Below are 19,696 nucleotides of genomic sequence, written 5' to 3' on the forward strand. Positions count from 1 at the left end.
AGAAATATTCTCCTGACCTATCAACTTCTGCCACGAAACATTCATGGTCAACTTGTAATGAAAAGGCAGTGAATTTTCAAGATATTACCCCAGCCTCAGAAGTCAGTAGCCTCAATGTTCAAGGTTACGCTGAGAGTTGACAAGTCCACCTGGGCCTCCCACCTGGCCCAGCCCCAGTCCAGCCCCAAGTGGGACACACTCTCCCAGCCCCTGTGGACTCACTGTGCTCTGACTCCCCGCTGAGTGGGCTGGTGGGCAAATCTCCCTCCACAGGGCCTGGGGCAGCTTCAGAAGACCCTCAACTTATCTTCTCAGAGGCCTATGAGGAAAAGCAAAGTTCCTTTCCAACAGCAAAGAACAGGGTGGCCCAGACTGTGTTATGCAAATGATTAACTCCAATCTATGGAAATTTCAGAGCATTCCTGGCCTCATGGGAAGAATCAAGAAAATTCAAATTTAAAAAAAAAGGAAAAGGAAAACAGTACAGAACAACTTTCAGCCTTTGGCAGAGGTGGGCCAGGCTAGGAATTGCTGCCAGGGTCTCATATATTGCTTGCTGTTCAGGGGCAAAATTGGGCAGAGGCACAAAGTTAAACCTTGTCCCCAAAGCTGATTTCATTCTGGAGCTCAGTCAATGGTATCATTTTTTTCTAACAGCTGCACTTCATGAGCAAGGGACATCAGAGTGCTGTGTTCAGGCACCCAATTCTGCTTTACTCAAATGGTTAGCCTCCTCTTCTCAGAAAGCATGATGAACCCAGTCTAAACAATGACCTCTACCATACCAGAGATATCAGAAATATCTTTATATCTTTACACATCCCGAAGGTTGTTTTGATTTTTTAGTTATTTAGTTAGTTAGTTAGTTAGTTAATTTTTGGCCACACCGCTCGGCTTGCAGGATCATAATTCCCTGACCAGGGATTGAACCCAGGCCCTCGGCAGTGAGAGCGTGGAGCCCTAACCACTGGACCCCCGGGGAATCCCATGGCTTTTTTATTTTTAACTTCTTATTTTGAAAAATAATCAAATTTACAGAAAAGTTGCAAAAACAATTCAGTGAACTCCCAAACTCTCTCCTCATCTATTTTCACCAATTGCTCTTTTTTTGCTGCATTTGCTTTATCCCTCTCTATATAATATATACTATTCTCTTTTTAATGAACTACTTGAGAGCAAATTGTAGACTTTTACCCCGAAATATTTTCATCTTTGCTGTTAACAGTAAAGACATCCTCTTAAATAATCACAGTACAGTTACTAAATTCAGAAAATTTAACATTGTTAAATTACTGTTATCTAATCTGTAGTTCATACTCAGATTTCACTAACTGTCGCAATAAAGCCCTTAACAGCTCTTTCTTTCCCAGACCAGGATCCATTCTTGGTTGCATTTAGTTGTTCTGTCTTCTTAATTTCTTTTAATCTGGAAGAGTTCCTCAACCTAGTCTTTCTGATCTTGATATTTTCAAACATTACCGGCCAGTTGTTTTGTAGAATTTCGTTTAGTTTCAGTTTGTCTGATGTTTCTCTACAATTAGTTTCAGATTATATATTTTTGATAAAAATATTTTTAATTGCTCATGATTCTTATATATTATGAAGGTGAGTCAAAAATTATCTGCATTCTGGCTGTAGAATTTTTAGATGTTTTAATAACCAGGGTGCAGATAATTTCTGACTCACACTCATATAACCAAATTATCAGATGAGTTGCATTTTGAAACAAGTTTTTTCATTATAGTTCATATTCACTTGCAGGTGACTTTCTAAAACATTATTTTCTGTATTTTTATACTATCTTCTTTTGGTAATCTTTAAACATGGTAAAAAAATTTTTTTCTTGCATTTAATGTTTATTCTTCTGAACAGAGATCAGGGAGTCTCTCTTGCTGGCTCCTTCTCTTTTTGTCACTTCTGTTTTTTGTATCTGTTTATAATATTGGATATTGACAGTTTGTTTTGAAATAGAAGTCGCTCCCCCCATACCAAGTCTCTCTTCTTCTCCTTTTTATCCCTGTGCAAAGGAGATACCTGGCACCACTCAGGAAACCTCCGGGAAACATTGGTTGACTCAGTGAATGAATTTAGTGGCTACACACTTAATTTTCTGAATTCAGGTCCTACGCAAAAAAATAATTTTGGTTGCTATTAATTGCTGTACACATTGAGAAGTATAGGAATTAAGGTATTACAGTTTTACAAAAATGTCTTCTACTAATGATTTAAGGTTCTCAATCTTAAGATGAGCCCAAAATCTACCATCTTTGGTTGAAACCCTACTTGAGCCCTGGTGCATTTGAAGGGGGAAGGTCGGGAGCGGGGTTTTGGTGGTCTGAAGTCAGGCTTTTCTGGGGAAAGTCTCCTCCCAGAAATGAAGGCAGAGGCAGGCTGGGGGCTTTCAGGCTCTACTCAAGGACACCAAGTCTGAATGTAGAGAATTGGACCCAGTCACTCCTTGGTTTGAACCTTCTGACTGGTAGTATGGTCCAGCTACATGAACCAGAAGCTCAACACACCTGCCATCTAGAATCTGCCCACCTCTCCAGGCTCAGGTTCTCCCTCCCCCTTATTCCTCTGCCAGTAACACTCTTCTTCACCCCCTCCCAGGAGTTTTGATACTTGGTTAATAGAAGGAAAGAGGCTTACAATCAGAGAAAATTTTTAAAATTTAAATCATAATGAAATAGTTTATCAGTTTGGCAAAAATGAAACTAATTATATGCAAAAATATGGCAAAATAAATACTTTTATACACTTTACATTCATTTTACAGCATCTGTTTAAACTTAAGATGCCTTCACCTGTGGACCAAGCAATTCCACTTCCGGGATTCTTTCCCATAGACATACTTGCACAATGGCAGAAAGAAACATGTAAAAGCATGTTCACTTGTAACCTTTTTGTAGCAATGAAAAGATGGAAACTGCTCTCTCAACTGTCCACCCTTAGGGGCTGGTTAAATATTGAGCTGGCCAAAATGTCTGTTTGGGTTTTTCAGTAAGCTGTTACAGAAACAAACTTTTTGGCTAAAACCCAATAGATTATGGCATGCATATAGTATAATACAATCTGGCTGTTAAAAAGAACAAGGTGAATCTACATGATCTAATATGGAACCTGTCCAAGATATATTGTTAAATGGAAAAAAAAATTGCAAACCAGATTAAATATGATTATTAATATTGTAAAAATATTAACTAGTTTATTTTTTAATATATTCACAGCAAAAAAAATCTGCGAAAAACTACACTATGAACAATGAGTACTATGAGGAATGTGGGATTACAAGAGGCTTTCACATTCTTTGTTCTGTACATTTGTGATATTTGAAATTTTTATAAGAAATATTATTTGAAAATCAGGGAAGAAAACAAAGAATTAAAAAGCCCATGAATGGCATCATCAGAAAATCTACAAACAGTAAATGCTGGAGAGGGTGCAGAGAAAAGGGAATGTTCTTGCACTGCTGGTGGGAATGTAAATTGATACAGCCACTATGGAGAACAGTATGGAGGTTCCTTGCAAAACTAAAAATAGAACTACCATATGACGCAGCAATCCCACTACTGGGCATATACCCAGAGAACACCATAATTCAAAAAGACACATGCACTCCAATATTCATTGCAGCACTATTTACAATAGCCGGGACATGGAAGCAACCTAAATGCCCAACGACAGGGGAATGGATAAGAAGATGTGATACATATATACAATGGAATATTACTCAGCTATAAAAAGGAATGAAACTGGGACATTTTTAGAGACATGGATGGACCTAGAGACTGTCATACAGAGTGAAATGAGTCAGAAAGAGAAAAACATATATCATATATTAACACATATATGTGGACTACAGAAAAATGGTACAAATCAACCGGTTTGCAAGGCAGAAATAGAGACCCAGATGTAGAGAACAAACATATGGACACCAAGTGGGGAAAGCGGGGAGGGTTGGGGGGGAATGAACTGGGAGATTGGGATACCAAACTGTACACTCTAAATATATGCAGTTTATTGTTAAAAGAAAAAAAAAAAGCCCATGAATTAAAAAAAAAATGGTAGTGTTTGGGGTCAGGGAGTCAGTAGTGGTCCAGATACAATAAGACTGACCATATGTTGACAACTGCTGAAGCTATGGGATGGGTCTACAGGGGTTCCTTGTATTCTCTACTTTTGCATATATTAGAATATTCCATAATAAAAAGTAAAAAAACAAACAAGCAAACAACAAAAAAAACAACATCCCAAGTCCTAGGTAGGGGAAGAGGAAGCACAGTCTGTTTGTCAGTTGGGAAAGGATGGAGTTCCATGGAGTCCTTTAAACATCTAAGTTTAGATTTCAGTAGGTAGAGAAAGAGGCTCATTATTGATTTTGTTAAAGTATGAAAACTGATTTTGGAAAGATTACTTTGTATAATTTGGGTTGGAGGAGAGAAGGATTAGAGGTGAAGAGACAGACTAGAAGTCACTTTGCTACAGGCCAGTAGCAATAAGGTAGAAAGGAAGGGTCAGTTAGAGGTGCGATGGAGGCCACATGGAAGAGTCATGGTGACTGCTGAGGAGTGGGGAAGTGAGGGAGGAGTCCCAGGTAACATCTCGGTCCTTCTTCAGAGCCCCTGGGAGGCTGGTGGGGCCAACAGACCCAGACAGAGATCAGTTTCCTGACCACCAGATTCTATCTGCTTCCCAGTGAGGAAAACCTCCAAACCTCTGCAGGAGCCTCTTAGCCAGCTCTTGCCTGGCTCAGGTGAGGCTAGAATAACTGGCCTTGAACTTGATTCCACTTTTTCCTCTCCATTCCTCCCAACACGACCTTCCATTTCTTGTAGGTTTCCCTAATGGGCTATAGGAGTTAGCAGGAGGATTTGTTTTCTAATGTTTGTTTATTCATCCAATATCTTTAAGTAGTTACAGCAAGCCCAGGCACTGTTTGAGTACACACAATAAGGAACAGAATAAACAAGCCATTGGTCTCCTGGTGCCTACAGTCCATTCTTCCACCATCACATAGTTTGTTTTCTCATTTAAAATTTTATTATTATTATTATTATTATTGTGGTAAAATACATATAACATAAAATTTACCATCTTAACCACTTTTGAGTGTACAGTTTTGTGGCATTAATTACATTCATATCTTGCAAGACTGAAACTCCATACCTATTGAATAATACCTTCCTATTCCACCCCTCCCCCCAGGCCCGGGCAAGCACCATTCTACGTTCTTTCTTTCTTTCTATGTATTTATGTATGTATTTTTAGGCTTTCTTGCTGCGTATAGGCTTCTCATTGCGGTGGCTTCTCTTGTTGCAGAGCACAGGCCCTAGGAGCATGGGCTTCAGGAGTTGTGGCACATGGGCTCAGTAGTTGTGGCTCACAGCCTCTAGAACACAGGCTCAGTAGTTGTGACACATGGGCTTAGTTGCTCCACGGCATGTAGGATCTTCCCTGACGAAGGATCGAACCCATGTCCCCTGCATTGGAAGGTGGATTCTTAACGACTGGATCACCAGGGAAGTCCCCATTCTGCTTTCTGTCTTGATAAATTTGATTATGCGAGGTACCTCGTATAAATGGAATTATACAGTATTTGTCTTTTTTATTAATTTATTTTTTATTGACGCATAGTTGATTTACAATGTTGTGAGTATTTGTCTTTCCTTGTCTGGTTTATTTCACTTAGCGTACTGTCTTCAGGGTTCATCCATCTTGTAGCACGTATCAGAACTTCCCTCCTTTTAAAGGCTGAATTAACATTCCATTGTATGAATATACCATATTTTCTTGAGTTGCTTTCATCTTTTGGCTCTAGTGATAATGCTGCTGTGAATATGGATATACAAGTATTTCTTTAAGTCCCCAGAAGTGGAATTGCTGGATCAAATTGTAATTCTATTTTTTAATTTTTTGAGGACCTGGCATACTGTTTTTCATAACGACTACACCATTCTCTCCAACAATGCACCACAAGGGTTCCAATTTCCACACATTCTCACCAATACTTCTCATGTTGTTTGTTTGCTTGTTTTTACAGTAGCCATCTTAATGGGTATGAAGTAGTAGGATGGGTTTTAAAATATAAAAATTTTTTACAACTAATATTGTTGAAGGATATGATTTTCAATTCAACAGGTTATTTTCCTCTCGTATTAAGCCACTCAATCAGAGGCAGAAAGCTTTGAGAAGGTTGTAGCACCTTCTTTCCAGATGTCTAATTCCACTATTCTGAATGCAGCACATGTGGAGTGTTTAATTCACTCCATATAGGGCTGTCCTTTAGCTTAGTTTCCCCATTTATATAACAGGAAAAATAACAGTATCTACCTCATGTGGTTATTATGAAGATGCAATGAGTTAATTAACATAAAGCACTTAGAACAGGGCCTTACATATTGTAAGCTCTGTATAAACAGCTATTAAATAAAATAATAAAAATAGTTTTCCAGTTTTGTGGTTCCATTTTGGTGCTGACAAAATGTAAGAATTGTCTATTACACTGGAAAGAAACATGAATTGATCAAACCTTTACTGAAAGCCTGTATGTCCAGGATTGTTCGAGGCACTGGGAGGGGACTCGGGAGATGCCCCAGTACTGCCCAGAGTGTGTGGCTGCCCAGTGAGAAGAGCTTCTGAACTTCAAGTTTCAGCTTCTGCAGAATTAAAAACACAAGTGTTCAGCTTGCTTACCACATTCTGGGCACTATCCTGGGCACCTGATATGCCATTTCTAATTTTTCCAGCAACTTCATAAAGTAGGGATATTAATACCAGTTTACAGATAATGACATTAAGGCTCTAAGGGGTTAAGTAACTTGCCCACGATGGGGAGCATGGTGGGAGATGCATCCAGGAAGGAGGCAGGGCCAGCTCACCCCAAAGCTTGAGGCCTTCAGGGCTGATGAACAGCTGTCATTTACTGAGACCTGCCTCATGCCGGGCCCAGGTCTTCATACATGGGACTCACTATTCACAGAAGAATTCTTCCAGGGAGGGACTTTTACAAAAAAGGAACCAGAGGCAGAGTGAGGCTAAGTCATCAGCTAGCAAAAAGTGGGCTCATTTCAAAGTCTCCAGACACCTGGAAGGATGGGTAAGCACTACCCAGGAATTTAAAAGGAGACTTTTTGCATCAAAATCACCTGAATTGCATATCAAAAATGCAGAATCCTGGGCCCCATTCCAAGCCTATTAAATAAAAATCTGCTTAGAATTTGGAAGTTTCAGTAAAGCTTTTCCTGGAGCCTGGAAATAAGGAGAATACAATTGCCCACAGAGAGTTAAACAATGAAATCAGCATTAAAGAATCCAGGCAAGATATGCAAAGTCACCTCCAAAGGGACAGATCATTCTTCCCCTTCCCTCTTAACACTAACCAGATTGATTGTATTAACAAATATAAAGCAATAATGAATAGGAGAAAATGTTATGACCTTGGCATAGAGAAGCACTTCTTAAGATGCAAAAAAGCTCAAGCCTTAAAAGAAAAGGATTCAAATATTCAACTGTATAAAAATTAAAAACTTCTGTACAACAAAAGATATCATAAAAAAAAAAAGTAAAGACAAGCCAGAGATGGGGAGAAGATATTTGCATTACTTATAATCAACAACAGATTGTGGATAATCAACAAAGATTAGTATCTAGAATATATAAAAAACTTTAAAAAATCAATTTAAAAAGAGGGAGAAATATCTCTGTAGAATAGTGATCAAAGGACACGAACAGGCAATTAGAAGAAAAGCCTAAACCACAAATAAACATGTGAAAAGGTGTTCAATTTTATCAGGGATGGGGAAATGCAAATGAAAACCACAAAGAGATATTTCAAGGGCTGTGCAGCAACTGAAACTTCTATGTACACTGGTGCCAGTGTAAAATGGGACATGCTCTTTGCAGAGCAATCTGGCAATAGCTAATAATATTTAAGAAGAAAATACCCCACAGTCCAGTCATTTCCCTCCTAGAAAAATTCTCCCACATGTGCTCTAAGGGACAAATTTTATTTTTAAAATAAATGTATTTATTTATTTATTTATTTATTTATTTATTTATTTATTTATTGGCTGTGTTGGGTCTTTGTTGCTGTGCACAGGCTTTCTCTAGTTGCAGCGAGCAGGGGCTACTCTTCATTGAGGTGCACCGGCTTCTCATTGCTGTGGTTTCTCTTGTTGTCAAGCATAGGCTCTAGGCACACATGCTTCAGTAGTTGTGGCACGTGGGCTCAATAGTTGTGGCACATGGGCTCAATAGTTGTGGCACGTGGGCTCTAGAGAACAGGCTCAGTAGTTGTGGCACACGGGCTTAGTTGGTCTGTGGCATGTGGGATCTTCCTGGACCAGGGTTCAAACCTGTGTCCCCTGCGTTGGCAGGCAGATTCTTAACCACTGCACCACCAGGGAAGTCCTGGGACAAATTTTAAAATGTTTATGGTGGCATTTTATATAATAAAAAGAGAGACAATTTAAATGTTCACTGTTAACCTAAAACAAGAAAATAGCCAGTTATTATTATTATTTTTTTTTACCAGCAAAATGGGTTCATTCAGGAACAGCAAAGAATTGCAATTCAGAACATGCAACTGTGGGGAACCACATGCAAGTCCAGTAAAGCAAAGGAGAGGAAAGTCTTTTATAGAGGAGGAGACATTGGGAGGTGCTGTTAAAAACAAAAAGTTTATTGGAGGAAACAAGAAGTTTGAGGTAGAATGGCTTTTCATTGGCTGAGTTGTAATAATCTCTCATTGTCTGAGCTTTGCCAGGCAAGGAGAAAATCATTCTTCCTCCTGCCGGCTGTAGTAGATTAGTGTCATTTCCTGCTGGAGGTGCAAGGTACATCTCTTCCTTTTGGGACGTGTGTTGACTTGAGTGGTACATGTGTTGACTTGAGTGGTACATGTGTGAGAGCTCCCCTTCCTGACCTCCTGACTGGATAAGTGCGCAGGTGGGTAATATGATAGTTCTATTTTTTATTTTTTGAGGAACCTTCATACTGTTTTCTATAGCGGCTGCACCAATTTACATTCCCACCAACAGTACACAGGAGTCCCCTTTTCTCCACATCCTTGCCAACACTTCTTTTTTCTTGTCTTTTGGCAATAGCCATTCTGACAGGTGTGAGATGATATCTCATTGTGGTTTTGATTTGCATTTCCCTGATGATTAGGTATGTTAAACATCTTTTCCTGTATCTATTGGTCATCTGTATGTCTTCTCTGGAAAAATGTCTGTTCAGATCCTCTGCTCATTTAAAAAATTAGATTTTTTTTTTTTTTGGCTACTGAATTGTATGAGTTATTTATATATTTTGGATATTAATGACTTATCAGATACATGATTTGCAAATATTTTCTTCCATTCAGCAAGTTGCCTTTTCATTTCACTGGTGGTTTCCTTTGCTGTTCAGAAGCTTTTTATTTTGATGTGGTCTCACTTGTTGATTTTTGCTTTTGTTGCTTTTGCTTTTAGTGTCAAATCCAAAAAAATATCATCACCAAGGCAATGTCAAGAAGCTTACTGCCTGTTTTCTTCTAGTAGCTTTATAGTTTCAGATCTTACATTCAAGCCTTTAATCCATTTTGAGTTAATTTTTGTGTATGGTGTAAGATAGCAGTCTGGTTTCATTCGTTTCATGTGGCTGTCTGGTTTTCATTTCTTGAAGGAGACTGTGCTTTCCCCATTGTATATTCTTGGCTCCTTTCTTGTAAACTAATTAACCACAACATGTATAGGTTTATTTTTGGGCTATTATGTTACATTGATATACGTGGGTTGTTTTTTTTTTTTCCCTAAAAGCCAATACCATACTGTTTTGATTGCTGTAGCTTTGTAATATAGTTTGAAATCAGGGCGTGTGATATCTCCAGCTTTGTTGTTCTTTCTCAAGGTTGTTTTGGCTATTTGGGGTTTTATGTGGTTCCACACAAATTTTAGAATTGTTTGTTCTGGTTCTGTGAAAAAATGCCTTTGGAATTTTGATAGGAATTGTATTGAATCTGTAGATTGCTTTGGTAGTATGGACAATTTAACAATATTAATTGTTTCAGCCCATGACCATGGAATGTCTCTCCAATTTTTTTTATTGTTGTCTTCTTCAATTTCCTGTCTCATAGTTTATAGTTTACAGGTCTTTCACCTCCTTAATGTCTCACAGTTTATAGTTTACAGGTCTTTCACCTCCTTATATTTATTCCTAGGTATTTTAAATGTTTTGTTAATTTCTCTTTCTGATTGCTTGTTATTAGCATACAGAAACAAGATTTCTGCTTTTTGTTGTTGTTGTTGTTGTTGTTTGCTGCATCACACGGCTTGCGGGATCTTAGTTCCCCAACCAGGGACTGGACCCATGTCCCCTGCAGTGGAAGCACAGAGTTCTAACCACTGAACTGCCAGGGAATTCCGTTTGGTTTTTGTTTTTGTTTTTTGCCACATCGTGTGGCATGAAGGATGGGATCTCAGTTCCCCGACCAGGGATTGCCCCCTGCAATGGAAGCACAGAGTTTTGTTTTTTATTAAGTTTATTTATTTATTTATTGGCTGTGTTGGGTCTTCATTGCTGCACGTGGGCTTTCTCTAGTTGCAGCGAGCAGGGGCTACTCTCTGTTGTGGTGTTCGGGTTCCTCATTGCTGTGGCTTCTCTTGTTGCGGAGCATGGGCTCTAGGCACATGGGCTTCAGTAGTTGCAGCACATGGGCTCAATAGTTGTGGCTCATGGGCTCTAGAAGCAGGCTCAATAGTTGTGGCACACAGCTTAGCTGCTCCGAGGCACATGGAATCCTTCTGGACCAGGAATCGAACCTGTGTCCCCAGCATTGGCAGGTGGACTCTTAACCACTGTGCCACCTAGCAAGTCTGAAGCACAGAGTTTTAACCACTGGACCATCAGGGAAGCGCCGCTCCCTTTAAAATTTTTATTTTATTTTTAAGTAATTAATTTTTATTTTTTAATTTTTTGATCCTTTTAATTATTGTTGAATTTGGCTTGCTGATTTTTTTAATAAATTTTATTTATTTCTTTCTTTATTTTTTTTTTTTTTTGTTTTTTGGCACACGGGCTTAGTTGCTCCGTGGCATGTGGGATCTTCCTGGAGCAGGGATCGAACCCGTGTCCCCTGCATTGGCAGGCGGATTCTCAACCACTGCGCCACCTAGGAAGCCCTTTATTTCTTTATTTATTGGCTGCATTGGGTCTTCATTGCTGCACACAGGCTTTCTCTAGTTGTGGCCAGTGGGGGCTACTCTTCATTGCGGTGTGCAGGCTTCTCATTGCTGTGACTTCTCTCGTTGCAGAACACAGGCTCTAGGCACACGGGCTTCAGTAACTGTGGCATATGGGCTCAATAGTTGTCGCTTGTGGGCTCTAGAGTGCAGGCTCAGTAGTTGCGGCACACAGGCTTAGCTGCTCCACGGCATGTGGGATCTTCCTAGACCAAGGATTGAACCCATGTCCCCTGCATTTGCAGGCGGATTCTCAACCACTGTGCAACCAGGGAAGCCCCACTTGCTGATATTTTGCTGAGAATTTTTCCATCTATATTCATCAAAGATGTTGGCCTGTAATCTTCCTTTCTTGTGTCTTTGGTTTTGGTATTTTTCTCATTTCTTAAGGTGAAAGGTTAGGTTATTAATTTGAGATCTTTCTTCTTTTTAATATAGGTACTTAAAGCCATATATTTCCTCCTATGCACAGTTTTAGTTGCATTCCATAAGTTTTGGTATGTTGGGTTTTCATTTTTATTCATTTCAAAGTATTTGGTAATTTCCCCTGTGACTTCTTTGACCCACTGGTTGTTTAAGAGTATATTGTATATTTTCCACATATTTGTGAATTTCCTAAACTTCCTTCTGTTATAGATTTGTACTTTCATTTCATTGTGATCAGAGGCATATTTGTATGATTTTCAATTCTTTTAAATTTATTGAAAAAAAATTTTATGGCCTAACATATGATCTAATACTGGAAAATATTCCATGTGAACTTGAGAAGAAAGTGTATTCTGCTATTATAGATGTCTGTAAGTTGATTTATAGTGTTCTTCAATTCTTCTTTTTCCTTATTGATCTTCTACCTATTCTTTCCATTACTGAAAATACGATATTAAAGTCTTCAACTATTATGATTGAGTTGTCTATTTCTCCTTTCAGTTATGACTGCTATGGTTTTGTTTTTTTAAAAAAAAACTCATGGTGCATCAGCACTAACTTCACCCTCAGACCTTTTATTGATTGATTGATTGACTGATTGGCTGTGTTGGATCTGTGTTGCTGCACATGGGCTTTCTCTAGTTCTGGCAAGCAGGGGCTACTCTTCATTGTGGTGCGTGGGCTCCTCATTGCAGGGGCTTCTCTTGTTGCGGAGCATGGGCTCTAGGCACATGGGCTTCAGTAGCTGCGCCACATGGCCTCAATAGCTGTGGCTCATGGGCTCTAGAGCGCAGGCTCAATAGTTGTGGCAAAGGGGCTTAATTGCTCCACAGCATTTGGCATCTTCCTGCAGCAGGGACTGAACCCATGTCCCCTGCATTGGCAGGCAGATTCTTAACCACTGCATCACCTAGGAAGTCCTATGACTGTTTTTGCTTTATGAATTTTGGGGCTCTGATATATACATAAATATATGTATATTTATGTATATAAAATAGATCTATGTTTATAATTATTATGTCTTCTTTACATATTGGTCATTTTATACTTATACAGTCTCTTCCTTTGTCTTTAGTAAAAATTTTTATTATAAAGTCCACTTTGCCTGCCATTTATATGGACATTTCAGCTCTCTTTTGGTTACTGTTTTCATGGTATGTCTTTTTCCATCTCTTTTCCATCTCTTATTTTTGAATATAAAAATGTATCTCTTGTAGACAGTATAGTTGGCCTTTTAATCCCTTCTGAAAATCTTGGCCTGTTGACTGGAGTGTCTAGTCCATCTACATTTAATTACTGATAAGCTAAGGTTTACACTTGTCACTTTGCTATTTGTTTTCTGTCTTAAGTCTTTTTTTATTCCTCTATTCCTCCATTACTCCCTGCCTTTCTGTGAAGTAGATATTTTCTAGTGTACCATTTTAATTTCATGTCTTCTACTATATTTTTTTGAGTTATTTTCTTAGTGGTTCCCTGGAGATTGCAATTCACATCTTAATCCAGTTTGGAACAGTTTCAAGTTAATTTCAAAATTATACAAAAACTTTGCTCCTACATAGCTCCATTTTCTCACCTTCCTTTGTGTTACTATTACCAAGCAAATACATTTTTATACAATATATGACCATCAACATATATTTTGTATCTTTCACAATTAGTTTATAATTAGTGCTTTATGCAGTTGTCTTTTAAATCAGATAGGAGAGAAAAATAGTTACAAACAATACATACATGTATACTTTTATATATACTTATTTAGTTACCTCTTCCAATACTCTTTATTTCTTCATGTGGATTCAAGTTACTCCCTAGTGCTTTTTTTTTACAATAAATTTATTTATTATTTATTATTTATTTATTATTGGCTGTGTTGGGTCTTCATTGCTGCACACAGGCTTTCTCTAGGTGTGGTGAGCGGGGGCTAATCTTCATTGAGGTACATGGGCTCCTCATTGTGGTGGCTTCTCTTGTTGCAGAGCACAGGCTCTAGGCACGTGGGCTTCAGTAGTTGTGGCACATGGGCTCAATAGTTGTGGCACATGGGCTTAGTTGCTCCACGGCATGTGGTATCTTCCTTGGGCAGGAATTGAACCCAGGTTCCCTGCGTTAGCAGGCAGATTCTTAACCACTGCACCACCTAGGAAGTCCTCTAGTGCTCTTTCATTTCAGCCTGAAGAAATCCTCTTAGTATTTTCTGTTGGATAGGTATGCTACTGACAAATTCTCTCAGTTTTTGTTTATCTGAGAATGTTATAATCTCTCATTTTCTTGCTATTTTAATCTAACATTGTATTTTTTCTTACTGTGATAAAATATACGGAATAAAAAATTTATTGTTTTAACCATTTTAAAGTGTACAGTTCTGTGGCATTAAGTACATTTACATTGTTGTGCAACCATCACCACCATCCATCTCCAGAACTTTTCCATCATCCTCAGTTGAAACTCTGTGCCCTTTAAACACTAATTCCCCAGACTTCTCTGATGGTCTAGACTCCACTCTTCCACTGCTGGGGGCACAGGTTTGATCCCTGGTTGGGGAACTAAGATTCTCCATGCTGCATGGTGCAGCCAAAAAAAACACAAACAAACAAAAACACACACACACATATACAAAACCAAAACCAAAATACTAACTCCCCAATCCCTCTTACTTAGCTCCTGGCAAGCACCACCATTCGACACTATGTCTCTATGAATTTGCCTACTCTATGTACCTCATATAAGTGGAATCATACATTGGCTTGAACATTGGTATACAAATGTCTTTTGCATTCTCCTTAATGTTTGAAGGATAGCTTTGTTGGACATACAATTCTTGGCTGACAGTGTTTTCTTTCAGCACTCTGAATATGTCTTCCCACTGCCTTTTGGCCTCCAGGGTTTCTGATGAGACAACTGCTAATTGTATCAAGGGTCTCTTGTATGTGATTGTGTTGCTTCTGTCTTGCTATTTTCCAGGTTCTCTCTTTAATTTTTAATTATGATGAGTCTAGATTTGAGCCTCCTTGAATTTATCCTACTTTGATTTTGTAGAGCTTCTTGGTTATGCAGATTATTGATTTTTTTTCTCACATTTTGAGCCATTATTTCTTCAAATAGTCTTTCTACCCCATTTCTTTCTCCCCTCCTTCTGGGACTCTTCTTGTGCATATGTTGATATACCTGAAGGTTTCCTATAGGTCTCTGAGGTTCTGTTCTTTTTCTCTAATCATTTTTCTTTCTGTTCCTCAGGTCAGATCATCTCAATTGACCTATCTTCAAGTTGTCTGATTCTTTTTTTTTAAATAACAACTTATTGAAATATAATTTACATACCACACAATTCACCCAAAGTATATAGTTCAATAATTTTTAGTATATTCTAAAGAGAGTTATACAACAATAACCACAATTAATTTTTGAATCTTTTTATCACTGAAAAATCCTGTACCCATAGCAGTCACTCCCCATTTACCTCAAAGCCTCCAGCCATGGACAACCACAAATCTGTTCTCTTTTTGTATATATTTTCCTACTGTGAACATTCCATGTCTTCAACTTAAAGGTTTTTTGGACAATGGACTTGGCCTGGTCACCATACCCAGCCCACCTCTCTGCCTAAATGGAATCAAGTTTTCCTTCTTAATTCCATCACAGAGACACAGGTTTCCTGCCCCTTCCTGTCCTCTTCCTTTATCTGTTTCCCTGTTCTTCTCATCCATTCCCTTACTTCTTTTTCCTCTTTTCTTCTTCTCCCTTCTTCCTTCTCTTTGCTCTACACTTTCCTTCTACTTCCCTGCTCTCTCCTTTGCTCCTCCCATATCCGCTCTAGTGAGGCAACGTGACTTAGTGAATGTGTTTGGGTTTTGGCAGCAAGAAGGTCTGAGTTTGGACTCCAGCACTGCTGTGTGAATTTGGGGATGACTGTTTGCTCACTTTTAAAATGGATTTAATAACAATTAACTAGCAGTGTTGTGGTGAGGAATAAATGAAATAATATATGCAAAGATTGGTACATGGTAAATGCTCTACATTGAAACATCTTTATTCATTAATAAAGACAGTATTATACATTGTTATTTTTGCTATGACTTTATTATCATTTTGTTTCCTTTTCTTTGGACTGTTAAATATTTGTATAATTTACTATCCATTTTTATAAACCACCTATTTCTTTTATTACCTCATGTCTTGATCCTTTTGTCCCCCTTACTATGGCATAGGGTCCCTATCTCTTTGTTTGTATCCCCTCTGATGCGTAGCTCCTCAAGGCAAACCGTGTATTGTTCACCATCAGATGCCAGTGAACAGTGTCCAGGCATGACAGGGACCCAAAAAACACTTGCTAAAAGCCAAATGAATGAATGAAAGAAACTCTTCCCACTCTGGGAAACAAAGAGGTACCCAGCAGGCCCAAGATACCTGTTTCTGTTCTGTTTCCCAGCTTCACAATGGGGTATCAGCATCACTGTTTTACCATTAGCTGAGGGCTGACCAAGCTATTATTTATTAAAAGTTTTATTTAAATGAACTTTCTGCTTTACTGAAATGTACTCAAAAGGGAAATTTTATGTCAATATTATAAGTTGAAAGCCAGTATCATTTGTGTTTATTCATTCGCATACACATATGAATTTTCCAAATTAAAAAAAAGATTCCTTTATGTATCCCCTAAAGTGATCTTGGGTGCCATACTTTGGGAAATATTACTTCTCATTCAGCATCTTCCCCATTCAATACACTGGCCATTTACATGGCATATGGGAATTTCTGATTTTTCCTGTCCTTCTCCTCCCCAAGGGCTAAGATGCTATATCCTATGAAAAATAACAGGGTTTTTGGTTTCACTTAATTTGAATTTATATGGGGTCAACTCGGGATGGTCTAGCAGAGCCCATCAGGCTTTGGTGAACAGATGTGCACTTTGCTGCCCTTGCAGCTTGGCCCTTGATTGTTCTTATTTCATTGCACCCCTTTCACGCCCACCCCTGGGTGAGGCTGCCATGACCTGCCTCTGAGCACAAGACACTAGATTTTTAAGATTTGTAAATCTGATTACCAAGAAAGATCAGGATAAGGGCTCAGACGAATACTTGGACTCATCAGGGGGAAAAAAACCCCAAAACATGTCATTATTATGTAGCACGTCATTGTTTCCAATCAGCCCAGGAAAAAATTTTTCTTGTAAGATATCCTTCATAATTATATCATTGCTGCTGATTTATAATTTCCATTATACACAAGTTTGCTGAGAGGTTCACAACTCTACTTTAGTTTCCATAAAGTGCCTTTTTGGCAGGTAGATTGTTGAATTGGATGCAAATCCTCTCTCTATATTAAGTGAAAACTTGTTAAGTCACTTTATTTAGATCAAGGAGGGATTTTGGTCTGCTTTTGGAGAGGGTACAGACACTTTTTGATCTTTCCACTTCCCGCAGTTATAGAAGGCTGTCCTACAAAGAAAAACTCAGGAGGTTTGCCTTTGTTCCCAGGGATAAGTACCACTGAACACTGAAGGCCCTCCTCCTTCTGGGCTGCTGAGCAGCAGAACTGCTGGGCAACAGGGAGCTTAGAACCTGTCCTCCTGTGCTCTGCCAGGGGAGAGCCGCAGCCCGCCTGTAAGTGTGTCCTCTGCCTGGGGTCCTGCCCCCCACTCTGCCCCGGCTTCCTGGCTCTGCTTGCCACAGTTCAGTTCCGGCATGAAGCAGTCACTTGTGTCAGCATCATTGGTCCTTGCCTCTTGCAGAATTTGTTTGGAAGAACTTTGGAAGCCCTTGTGAGAGGGACAGGTCCTCTGGCCAATCGAAGAGGCTGGTTACGTTGTCAGTGTCCCAGACTGACAAGTGACTGTGGCAAATAAATCACCGTCACTAATTTTGAATTATAAAGTCTAAAAATTCCATCCAGGGAATTCCTGAGTGGTCCAGTGGTTAGGGTTCCGTGCGTTCACTGCCAAGGTCCTGGGTTCAGTCCCTGCTTGGGTAACTAAGATCCCACAAGCCACATGATGCGGCCAAAACAAAACAAAACAAAACAGAACACAACTCCATCCAGTCTCTCTGAAAGAATACAAACCAGACGTTTTTCTTTTAGGGCGCCAGTGATAAAGTGGTTTTCTGCTTCCCTCATGTAGGTCTTCTCAAGCGGGTGAGAAGGGGAAAGAAGGTGCCTCTTGACACCTTCTGTTTGCATTTGTCCTTCTGAGCATTTTTGTTCCTGGGTGACAGCAGCTCAGTGACCACACAAAAGAGCAGAGACACTGCCTACAGTCTGAGTCATTCCCCTGTGCTCACATTTTGGTGTTCACGCAGAATAACTCCTATGAAGAAGAATTTGGTCTTTCCTTGTTAACACACCAGTGATTTCTTCTCCCAACTCTAGATGCCAATGCCCTGTGTGTTGGGGAGGCTGTGGTTTCCTGAGCTGCTGTCTTTCGTCATTCTGTTTCATCAACCTGGAAAACCCATCCCTGTTTTCAACAGCACATCTCAAACGCCATCTCATTCAGGTTGCTTTTCTGTCTCTCCCTATTTTAAATACCTACAGCACTCTGTGAGTTTCTTCTAGAGCTTCCCTCATTCTGTGTGGCCTGCAGTCTCTCCCCACTGAGCTGTGTGCACCCTGAAAACTGGACCTGTGTTCTTTCACATCTTGTATCCCTCTCACACCCTCCCCCAGAGGGCTGAGTACATTATTTGTTGAATTAAACCAATTGCATCTATCCTTGTTTCCTTACTTTCTACTTTTTCCCCATTTGAACCCTTAGCTTCAGTCATCACTAATTTCTGGATATACCTCTCTTTCTCCTTGTCCATCTCTTCACTCATTGAGCATTAACCACATGCTTTGAAGTGTTAGGCACTGGACTAGGCACCAGAAAGGTAACAGTGAACAAAACACTGTCCCAGGTGCTGAGACGCCCTGGTCCAAGGAGAGGGATAGGGAGGGGGGAAGGGCAGAATGCAAGGGGGCCGCTGAAGCAGTTTAGGGAAGTTGGAGGCTTTCTCAGACTGCCATGTCTAAGCTAAGACCCCTGGCATTTGCTCATGTATCCCCTCTGCCTGGAGGTACCGCTTCAACCCCAGGGACCAAATCCATATGACTGCCCTCCCCTCCATACCCTCGTCCTGGACGTGCCCTCCTGTCCTCTGATATCCTGATATCTCTTTTTCAGTGTCCGAGGGCATTGGCATTTGTCCTTGACCTCATTCTTCCTGGCTTGGTTCTCAGCTCGATGCAGATGACTTCTGAATATATGTCTCTAAGCCTGTCTCTCTTGCCTGAAATGCTACCTGCCTGCTGGATCCAGCCCTCTAGACATTCTGCTTCCTCAAACTTCCGCACATCTAGAACAGAACATGGTATTTTTCTTCTGAGTCCCAGCTCCTGACATTCTGGTGACATTCTGAGGTCTTAGGCTGGAGGCAGGGAGAAGGCAAGCTTGCTTTTTTTTGTCTTTTTACATAACCTGATACCAGGTTTACCCTTGTCATGTTCTCTCTCTTAGACATTCTTAGTGGAAGTACCATGCCTGGGCTCAAGCATTTAATCATGAATCTGAGACCCTTCCAAGATATCTTTCCCTTTGCTATGTGAATGACAATGTTTGTGATGCTAGCTGCTTCCCTGGCCTGGATCCTAGAATGAGGAGACGTGGGGCAGTGGCTCCAGCCAGCTCATGACAGACACACAGATGGAGTGGAAATCACCTTTGTTGTTGTAAACCACTGAGGTCTGGGTTGTTGGTAACATATCTTACCCCGACTAGCACCCTGCTGTGTGCAGTGAAGCCATGTTTAGCACCTTTTCCATTTCAAGCTTGCATTCAGGTTTTATGAGTAAATTGCTGCCATATCTGTGTCCATGAACTTTGTAGGTGAAATGCTCCAAAGCAACAGATTTCTCCTGAAACAATGGTTGAAAATATATACACATTGATGTCATATGTTTTACAAACCTAACCTGTGTGAAATCAGAGTAGATTCCACACTTAATGAGTGAATAAGGTAGGCAGGGACCACACTCACTGTTGAGTTTGCCTTAAACTGCAGCTGCGTCTGCCGTCACAG

This window comes from Hippopotamus amphibius, chromosome 5 (genome assembly GCF_030028045.1).
Source record: "Hippopotamus amphibius kiboko isolate mHipAmp2 chromosome 5, mHipAmp2.hap2, whole genome shotgun sequence".
Taxonomy (NCBI): Eukaryota; Metazoa; Chordata; class Mammalia; order Artiodactyla; family Hippopotamidae; genus Hippopotamus; species Hippopotamus amphibius.